Source organism: Dipodomys spectabilis, unplaced genomic scaffold, assembly GCF_019054845.1.
Source record: "Dipodomys spectabilis isolate Male_0828 unplaced genomic scaffold, ASM1905484v1 ptg000019l, whole genome shotgun sequence".
Taxonomy (NCBI): Eukaryota; Metazoa; Chordata; class Mammalia; order Rodentia; family Heteromyidae; genus Dipodomys; species Dipodomys spectabilis.
The window spans coordinates 7,071,474-7,081,311 of record NW_024870696.1 but is presented as its reverse complement, the minus strand read 5'-3'; positions in this window follow the sequence as shown (position 1 = coordinate 7,081,311).

Here is a 9,838-nt window from a genome sequence, read left to right as displayed (position 1 = left end):
CATTTTGCCTAACATCAACTTATCTGACCATTTTTGCTTGTCTCAGATACATACTAGTGATTGCAAATAAGGGAAACCATGGGACCTATGTTTCTTTGGGCCTGGCTTACTTCACTTAATATAATTTTTTCCAAGTCTTTCCATTTCCTAATGAATGGGTCAATGCCATTCTTTCTAATGGAGTCATAGAATTCCATTGTGTATATATACCACATTTTCTTGATCCATTCCTCTACTGAGGGTCATCTGGGTTGGTTCCATATCTTAGCTATGGTAAATAATGATGCAGCTGATTAATCAGGAATAAGACTATTGCAGGCTTTTCTCCTCAGTCTGGCTTTGATCCATATTCTCCAGATATTAGTCTCCCAAGTAGCTAAGATTACAGGTCTGAGCCACTGGCACCCAGATTCTGAAATTAAGTTTTAAATCCTACTTCTACATTCTACATAATAATCTCCTTCACCTCTAAGCTTTTAACAGGGTGTGTATCACACTAACTTAGTGGACAGTTAATGGGAAGGCCGGAAGAATAACTGCCGGGCCCCAGTGGCTCATTCATGTAATCTGACCTATTCAGGACCCTGAGATCTGAGGATCACAATTTGAAATTTGCCTTGTTAGGCAAGTCTATGAGATTCTTTTTTCAAAATTTTATTCATTTTTTATTGTGAAGGTGATGTCTAGAGGGGTTATAGTTACATAAGTAAGATACTAAGTACATTTCTTGTCAAACTTGTTATCTCCAATTAACCACCAAATAGCCAGAAGTCATGGTGTAGCTCAAGTCAAAGATGGCTCAGGCCATCTTTGAGCAAAGAAGAAAAGAGACAGGGGCTACAAAATGAGTGCAGACCCCAGTATGGTCTAGACATAAACACACACACACACACACACACACCTACACACATGCATACACATACACATAGCACAATCATCAGTGGAAATATTAGGAATTTCTTTACTTCTGGCTTTCAAATAAAAAATGGTATGTTATTTTTATTGATATTCACCCTATATGTAAGTAGTTTCTTAGATGTAAACATTTTCTAATGTATGTTGTAAGATATTACATTTTCCACAAAATATTAACATTTTTAATGTCACATGCAATTAAGATTAATTTAAATGAAAAAATAATAAATAATGTTCTTTGTGACACATAAACATAAATTGCAAGTATAACATCAGAATTTGTAATTCTGATTCAAGAGTTTCTATCATAGTCACATGAAAATTAACAACAACGTTAATTAAATACAATTATCAATGAACACAGCATTGTCAGAAATCTAAAGAATGGATCAGTAGTTTAACTGAATTTGTTGGGGTCATTTGATTTTTTTAATTGTGAAAATATCGTACAGAGAGGTCACAATTACGTGGGCAAGGTGGTAAGTACATTTCTTATCAAGCATTTTTGCCTCCTCCTTTGTTTCCCCTTCTCATCCCTGCCCTTCTATCTCCCCCCTCCCACCAAAGTTGTAAAGTTTATTTTTCGACATAATGTCTTGTATGTCTCATTGTTGCAATGGGTCCACCTGTATCCCTATTTAAACAATTTGTTTTTTCCCTTCCTTTCCACAAATTATACCAACATCAAGTACAGTGAAAACAGGGGTTATACCGTGGGGGAGGGATGTACAAAGCAACAAAGAAATATCTTATAAATACATTAGAAACAATAGCAAGAAATAAAAACCATTTGAGTCCTTATCTTGGGGTTCATTTTGCCTAACATCAACCTAACTGACCGTTTCTGCTTGTCTCAGACATAGACTGACTAGTTATTGCAAATAAGGGAAACCATGGGACCTATGTTTCTTTGGGCCTGGCTTACTTCACTTAAATTATCAGCTCCTCTGAGACACAGCAAAGCAGTACTCAGTGGCAAGTTTATAGCTCTGAGTTCCTACATCAACAAGTTGGAGAGCTCTGAAACCCACAATTTAATGAGACATCTGAGCCTCCTTGAAAAAAAGCAGCAAGATAAACCCCAATCCAGTAGATGGAAAGAAATAATTAAAATTAAATCAGAATAAAATTAATTAGAATCCAAAAAAAAAACCATAGAAAGAATAAACAAAACAAAGAGTTGGTTCATCATTTGATTTTAATCTTTTTGTTTTGTTTGTTTTTCTGTTGGTAGTGGGGCTTGAACTCAGGGCCTGGGTACTGTTCCTGAGCTTGTTTGCTCAAGTCTAGCACTCTACCACTTAAGCCACAGCACTGCTTCTGGCTTTCTGGGGGCTAATTAGACTTAGTCTCACAGACTTTCTTGGCCAGGCTGGTTTTAACCACCATCTTCAAATCTCAGTCTCCTGAGTAACTAGGATTACAGGCACTAAGCTGATTTTAGGCTTTATAATAGCTTTAGGGTGTCTTGCCTAACAGGAAGTTCATCCTGGAGAAAATGACATCAATGGAATAGGTTCTGTGGCCAGTTGTGTCAGCAGGGCCACAGATTTACAGTTGTTACTTTAGTGGCTAATAACTCTGTTTTCAAATATGTAAAATAGGTAAAGGGCATCATATAGAAACAACTTATTCCATTAAATCAAGAAGTATTTATTTAAAAAGCTGATAGTAGGCTAATGTATATGCAGGAACAAGGAATGTAGAGTCTTTGCATTGCAAGGTGGTAACAAGTAATTATGTAAGTGATGAGGATTCTGAGGGAGGAGTTATCCATGATCAACTGTTTATATGAGATCAACTGGCCCAAGTTATAGGGTGTTAAATTATTTGGGGGGAGGGTGTTGAGGTTTAAACATTGGACCTTTTGTGAGTTAGACAGTTGCTTTACTGTCTGAGCTCAGCCCTGAGCCCTTTTTGCTTAGGTTGTACTTTGAATAATGTCTGAAGTTTTTGCCCAGGCCTGTCTTGACCACCATCCCCTTATTTAAACTTCCTGTGTTGGGATAATAGATGTGAACTACCATGTCCAGCTTTTATCAATTGAGATGAAGTCTCACAAACTCTTTCCCAGGGAATAAATATGAAATATCACAATTGCCTAAGATTTTAAAGAATTATTATTCATGATTAACCTACCCCACATCTGCCATAAGGGCTATCTTGTTTCTAGAGGCTACAAGATCTCAGAGACCACATTTTTATGTGCAAGACTATGAGAGAAACTCAAGTTATTTTCAGAATTTAAGATTTTATAGCCTGAGTATTGGTTTGTGCCTGTTACCTTAGCTTGGGAGGTAGAGACAGGGTTGTTTATGGGTCAAGGCTAGCCTAGGCAAAAATTTCCAAGATCCCATCTCAACAAATAAGCTGGGCATGGTAGTATATGATTCAAGCTAGGTGGTAGGCATAAATATTGGGATCCCCATCCAGGCCAGACTAGAAACATAGCACAAGGCCCTATTACAAAATTTTACCAGAGGGCAAAAATGCTGGGGCTATGATTCAATGGGCTGATTATTTGCCTAACAAGTAGAGGCTTTCAGCTCAAAATTCAGTACTACCAAAAAGAAGAAATTATATGTGATAAAATAATTTTCTAATGTTATTTTGTGATCTTTTGGAGTCATTTAAAGTTTTTTTTTAAATTTTATTGTCTTATAAAGATGCTGTACAGAGGGGTTACAGGTATATCAGTGAGTTGATGAGCACCTTTCTTGTGGAGCATTGTTCCCTCCTCCTTTGTTTTTCTCCTACTATCCCTTCCCTCCACTTTTTACCCTACTCCCCTCCCCCAAGTTGTAAAGTTTTTTGAGTATCATTGTTGCAATGGGTCATCCTGTGTCCTTGTTAAAGCATTTTGTTATGAACACATATCATTATTAAGCAAACAGTTCTGCCTTACTTTTTTCCCTTTTCAGTGACTAAATAATCTTATTTATAAAAAGTGTTCCAGAGATGGAAGTAGAAAAGAGAAGAGAATCTGAGAAGGGAAGAGGGTTGGTTCACACCCTTCAAAGGTCATCACCATCCTCGACTTTTGATAAACTTGAGGGGAAACAGTTACTCATTTTTGTCTTTTTCTTTTTTTCCGGAAGGCAAAGATGGCCTGCTGTTTTCTTTTTTTTTTTTTTTTTTTTTAAATTTTATTTTATTTTATTTGAGAACATACTGTACAGAGGGGTTACAATTACATGGGCAGGAAAATGCATACATTTCTTACCAAGCATTGCAGCCTCCTCCTTTGTTTACCCTTCACCTCCCTTCCCGGCCTCCCCCCTCCCTCCCAACCAATCGTACCCCCCCTCCCCCCCCCCCACCGACATTGTAAAGCTGGTTTTGACATGACATTTTGTACTTCTCATTTCTTAACCCTGTACAACCAAAGGAAAAGAAAGAGACTCAAAATGCGTATGACCATGTCATTTAGAGATATGTGGGCCTTTGTGGAATTGCTTGTGATCTCAATACATGTCATTGCCCTGATGTTGTAGATGGCTGTCTGACCTTCTCCTTTTAGATTATTTAAGAAGCATACCAGGCTTTAATCACTGAAATGTAGGAAAGAGTAAAACAATATCAAAAGACCACCAGGCTGAAAACCCATAGAGCTGGATTCTAATCCTCTTTTGCTTTATGGGAACAATCCCTATAGTCGGTCTAAGCCCTTGCTTTCCCAAGTATATAATTAGAGGATGTAGATGGGTAATCTCTGAAAATCTCTTCAAGTTCTCATATTTGGAGGTGAGTATCCTGTCTTTACAGGAGAACTTCTGTTAATATGGGCAACAGCCAATTCCTTCTTTAGAATCATTCTCAACATTTCATAAACAATAATAAACTTTCTGCAAACCTTAGTGTTTGCTAGTATTGGTACCAATTATTTATATTATTTTATATTTTTATATTCATGTCAAAACATTCTCATTTGGTGGGTACAGTAGAAAATGTCAGAAAGAATAATAATAATACACGTTATATAATGTAAAATACACTGATATTTATCCAAGTTCACTTACAAGCCCAGGGTTTTGTAGCTAAAGTGAGGAAGAAATTAGACTCTGGTTTCAATTTCTGTGCTCTTCCTCAATTAAACAGACTTAGAAAGGAATTATCATTGTAGTTATATTACCTGATACTGTGCCTGATTCCTATACACTTGGGTAATTTTCATTTAGAACAGGTCATTCCATCCAACATTCTATCCATTTTCTCTTTGGGTTAGCCAAGGGAAAAATGTGTATATATCATTATTATATAGATAATATGCAAAGAGTTTACAGTTTCATAAGTCAGGCAATGGAAATACTTCTTGAACCATGTAACCACTTCCCTTGCTCTCTCCCACCTTTTCCCTCCTTTTCCCACCTACAAGTAATATACTAGTTCATTTTTACCTAATATCTAGTAAGTACCACTGTTGTATTTATTCACCCTTTTCCCACCTTTTCTGTGTCCCCTTACCCTCCCAAAGACAAATATAGTAACACATAAGACAAAAGGAAAAGACAGCAAAAATAACAACAACCACCAAACATCCCTTCCTTCCATTTCTTGGATTTCTTTTTGTAAAATATTATTTTATCTGATCACATGCATCTAGCTGTTGAGCCTTTGTGATTCACTCCTATGAATAATTCTCCTTTGGTCTCACTGTATAAGTATAATCTATCCTGTCCTGTTGTATTATTTTTATTATCCGGTGTGTTTACTTGTAGATATGTAGGAACCTTCTAGTTACCACAAATGAGGGAAACAATACAACTTATTTGTGTCTACCTTACTTTATTTTATATAATTTTTCCAAATATTTTCTTTTCTTTCTGATAGAAGTATAGAATTTCATTTGTGTATATATACCACATTTTCCTGATCCATTCATCCACTGAGGGTCCTCTGGGTTGATACCATATCTTGGTTATGGTAAACAATACTGCGATGAACATGTTTGTGCATACAGAAAATTAAAGCTACATCTTTATACATCACCTGTACTAGAATCAATTAAAGATTAATCAAGTACCTCAATGTAAGGCCAGATACCATGGAAATGTTACAGGAAGGGGTCGGAGAAACAATGTAGATCCTAGACACAGGCCAACACTTCCTAAAATCCAGAATTACAACAAATCAAAGAAAGCCTGGTTGAATGGAAATGCATCCAAATGAAGAGTTTCTGTATAGCAAAGGACACGGCTAACAAGATAAATAGAATGCTCACAAAATGGAGAAGACTTTACCAACTATGCATCAGACCAGAGGGCCTCATGTCTAAAATATACTTAGAACTCAAAAAATTAAATCCCCCAAAATAAACCCTCCAAGAATCAGCAACCCATTTAAAAAATGGGCTAAAGACTTGAGGAAAGTTTTCTCTGAGGAAGAAGAGTGGTCAATAGACACATGAAGAAATGTTCAATCTCTGTCCATAAAAGCAATGTGAATCAAAACAACATTGAGGTTCTATCTCTCCCCAGTCAGAATGGTCATTATCAAGAAAACTAACAATAACAAAAACTATCAGGGATGTGGTAAAAGGTAACTGTTTGTGGGAATGTACTCTTTTTCAACCATTCTGGAAAGTAATCTGGAGATTTCTCAAAAAAAAACTAAACATAGAGCTTCTCTATGAACCAGCAATTCCACGTCTGGGCATTTATCCAATAGAAGACAGACAATGCCACACTACAGCTACCAGAAATTGTTAATTAATATTTTAGCTAATTAGCAGAGAGAAATAGCGAAGCCATTTTCCAGCATTGTGTTTTCAGCATTTGAAAAGCTATTTGGCCTTATGGCATTTCATTTCATTGGATGTTCTGTTCACCCACCAGGGATGCTACATTCCTTTATCATCCATATGTAGAAGCAAAGGTTCCAAGTTGAACCTACCAAATCCTCAGCTGCATCAGCACTAGGTCTGTACAAATTTGTTTTTTTCCCAGTGTTTGAAGTTACTAGCTGCAGTAGCTGAAGAGAAGTATTGATTATTTCTAGTACTAGGGAATCCCTCTGTCTTTCTGGTCTCTAGAATTACACAGAATAGTTTATAATTTTGTTCCTACTTCGTTGCATTGTGAGCTTGAACAAGACTCCTCTCTTACTAAGCCTCAACACATCTGGACAATATTTAATAGCAGAAGTATGTTCCTTAAAGGATTGTAGGTAAAGATGAAATAAGAAAGCACAGGTAATGCATTTTTTTTTCATTAGAGAGAGATGGGACCCACTTTCAGTTGAATACTTTTCTAATGGTGACCATATCCTAGAGACAGAAGCTATCTCTGAAAGTTGGAGTTCAGGCACTTCAGATGATAATTATGTTATTTGTCAAACCATCGTCTTTCCCATCTTTAAACATATGGCCTAAATGTCAACATTTGTTTGGAAATAGCATTAATCCAATTTGGAAAATAGAATCCTAAAATATGACTTCAGAGAGAGGGTTTCTACTCATCATGCTGCTTACTTTTAGTGCTCCTGGAGAAGTCATTTTGATTTTGTAAATTATATAAAATGAAATCGGAAAGATTTCTGGTACTTCTTTCAGGCCTAAGTGGCTATGATTCTTATGAGTGTATATTAACCAATTATTGACATCTACATTTAAATTGTTTCTCCGTGAATTTATCTTCATGAAGTTGGAGAACTTTCCTTGAGTAGATACATGATTTCAGTACATCCTCAAAGTTAAAAAGCAGGGATGCTCTTCAGAACTGTTACTTTACTAAAGGAATTTATCAATAGAACAGAGAGTTTTATAGTTACTGCTATGTTCAACTTTTCACATGTCAGACACTAAGCAGCTAGCTTTTTCACCAGTGTTGTACTAGACATGACTCCTTCACAGTGCTCTTTATGACACACATCCCTCAAGTCAGGTATCACTCTCATTTGACATTTAAGAACCCTGAGGTTCAGAGACATGAGACTACTTGTCCCAGGATATACTGAAGATAGATATAGGCTTGGATCTGTCTGATAATGCTCAATAGATACTAATATTCCTCTTCCCCCACCCCCCCACACATAATGGGGAAGAAGGCAAAGGAAACAATCTGGGAAATTAACTGACTGAATTAGAGATACAGCAGGATGAATTTTTTTTCCCCATATAATCCTGGACAGCTCTGTCATGGGGCCAGATGAGTTGGGATAAGTTTTCACAAGGAAAAAATAATACGTATTTGCATTGTTTTCCTAAAAGTTAGCAAAGCCTTGGAATATAAAGGCATCTATCCAGTATGTTAAGTAACAATATGTAAATTTATTCATTCTTTTAGTTTAAAACTAGTTAATCTGTACTTAATATGAGTAAGGCATTCTAAAACAATGTCTATATCTTGTAGGAAATTATAATTCAGGAAGAATGCATTTAAAGACATGCCTTTTAGTACTGTATGTAGTAGTACATTTTTCCTCATGGTTTTTTGTTTCTGCTCAATTCAGGCTTAAAATATAAGCTGAATAACAATCAAATTCTATGCACTATCCTTTCATATTGTTCAACTTCTATATTTAACTTGTTATCTAATTTTTCAGCTGAAGAATGTTTTCTTACATCTGTTGTCTGAAAGTTTTCCCCAATTATGTTCCTTGGTGAAATAGCTACCTTTCTCATGTTTACTCTTGTCAATCTCTATGGGCCAAACCTTTTCCAATGACATAGTGCAATGTGTTGTATCAGAGTTTTCCATAGAAACAATATCAGTACTATATGACTATGCACATATGATTACATATAAATACTGGACTTCAAGAAATTTACTGCTATGGTTGGATCTGGAAAATTTCAGGCTTAGAACAGGAGGGGTGTAGGTTGGGAGCTGGAGAAAAACAAGACTGATGATCTATGCTTGCAGATTTTACTCTTAGGATCTTTCAGTGCATTGGTAAGCATCCTCATTAATAAAGGTAAATTCTTCTATTTAAAGGAAACTGAATGTAAATGTTAATCACATATACAAAACACCTTTCCACAGCAATAGCTAGATTAGTGTTTCAGTGAATAGTTGTGCACTATAGCTCAGCCAACTTTATACACAAGATTAGATATCACAATCACCTCTTGGGATATGAAGAAAGTTGCTACAATATGAGAATAAACAATCTTTTACTTATATACATTTTTGTTTCTCTTTTCTTTTTGTAAAGGGTTAAGTATGCCCTTTATATGAATTATTATGTAACACTTTCACACATTTGTGAAATCTCTAAAGTGGTGTTATAAAGTGTTAAGATTTATCAAAATGTGTTGATTCCAATAAAGAAGTAAAATAATAAAAAGTTCCTTCCTACCACTTCTAGGAAAGTTGTACTTCATGAGACAAAAACAAGAAAGATATTTCTATTGAGATTTTAATTTCCAGTTTTTCCTGCCACTTTTCAGTTACTTATTGAAGAAATAGATTTTGTAACAGGAGTTGAAGTTTAGCTTCAGTCATTTATTTCTTGAGAAGGGTTCTCTAAGCCACTTGAAACACATTCGACTTTACTCTTAAATACATGTTCAATTACTTTTCCACATGGGGCTGAGTATAAGTTTGATATCTAAAGTAGGGCTAACACCAAATCTGTTTCAGTAAAACTTCTGCCTATCAATCTATCTTTTCTCTGTAACCTTTTTTTAATTTTTTATTGTACAGGTAATGTACAGAGGGTTTACAGTTACATAAGTAAGGTAATGAGTAAACTTCTTTTGAAACAGTGTTACCACTCTCTCATTTTTCTTCTACTTTGTCTCCTCTCTACTTCCCTCCCTCCCAAGTTGTAAAGTTAATTTCCAATATAGTGTCTTTTGATTATCACTGTTGCAGTGGTTCACCCTCTGTCCTTAGTTTCACCATTTTGGTGATTCCCCTTCCAATCCATAAATCAGATAAACTTATAAAGAAGACACAGCCTAACAAAATCCAAAACACTG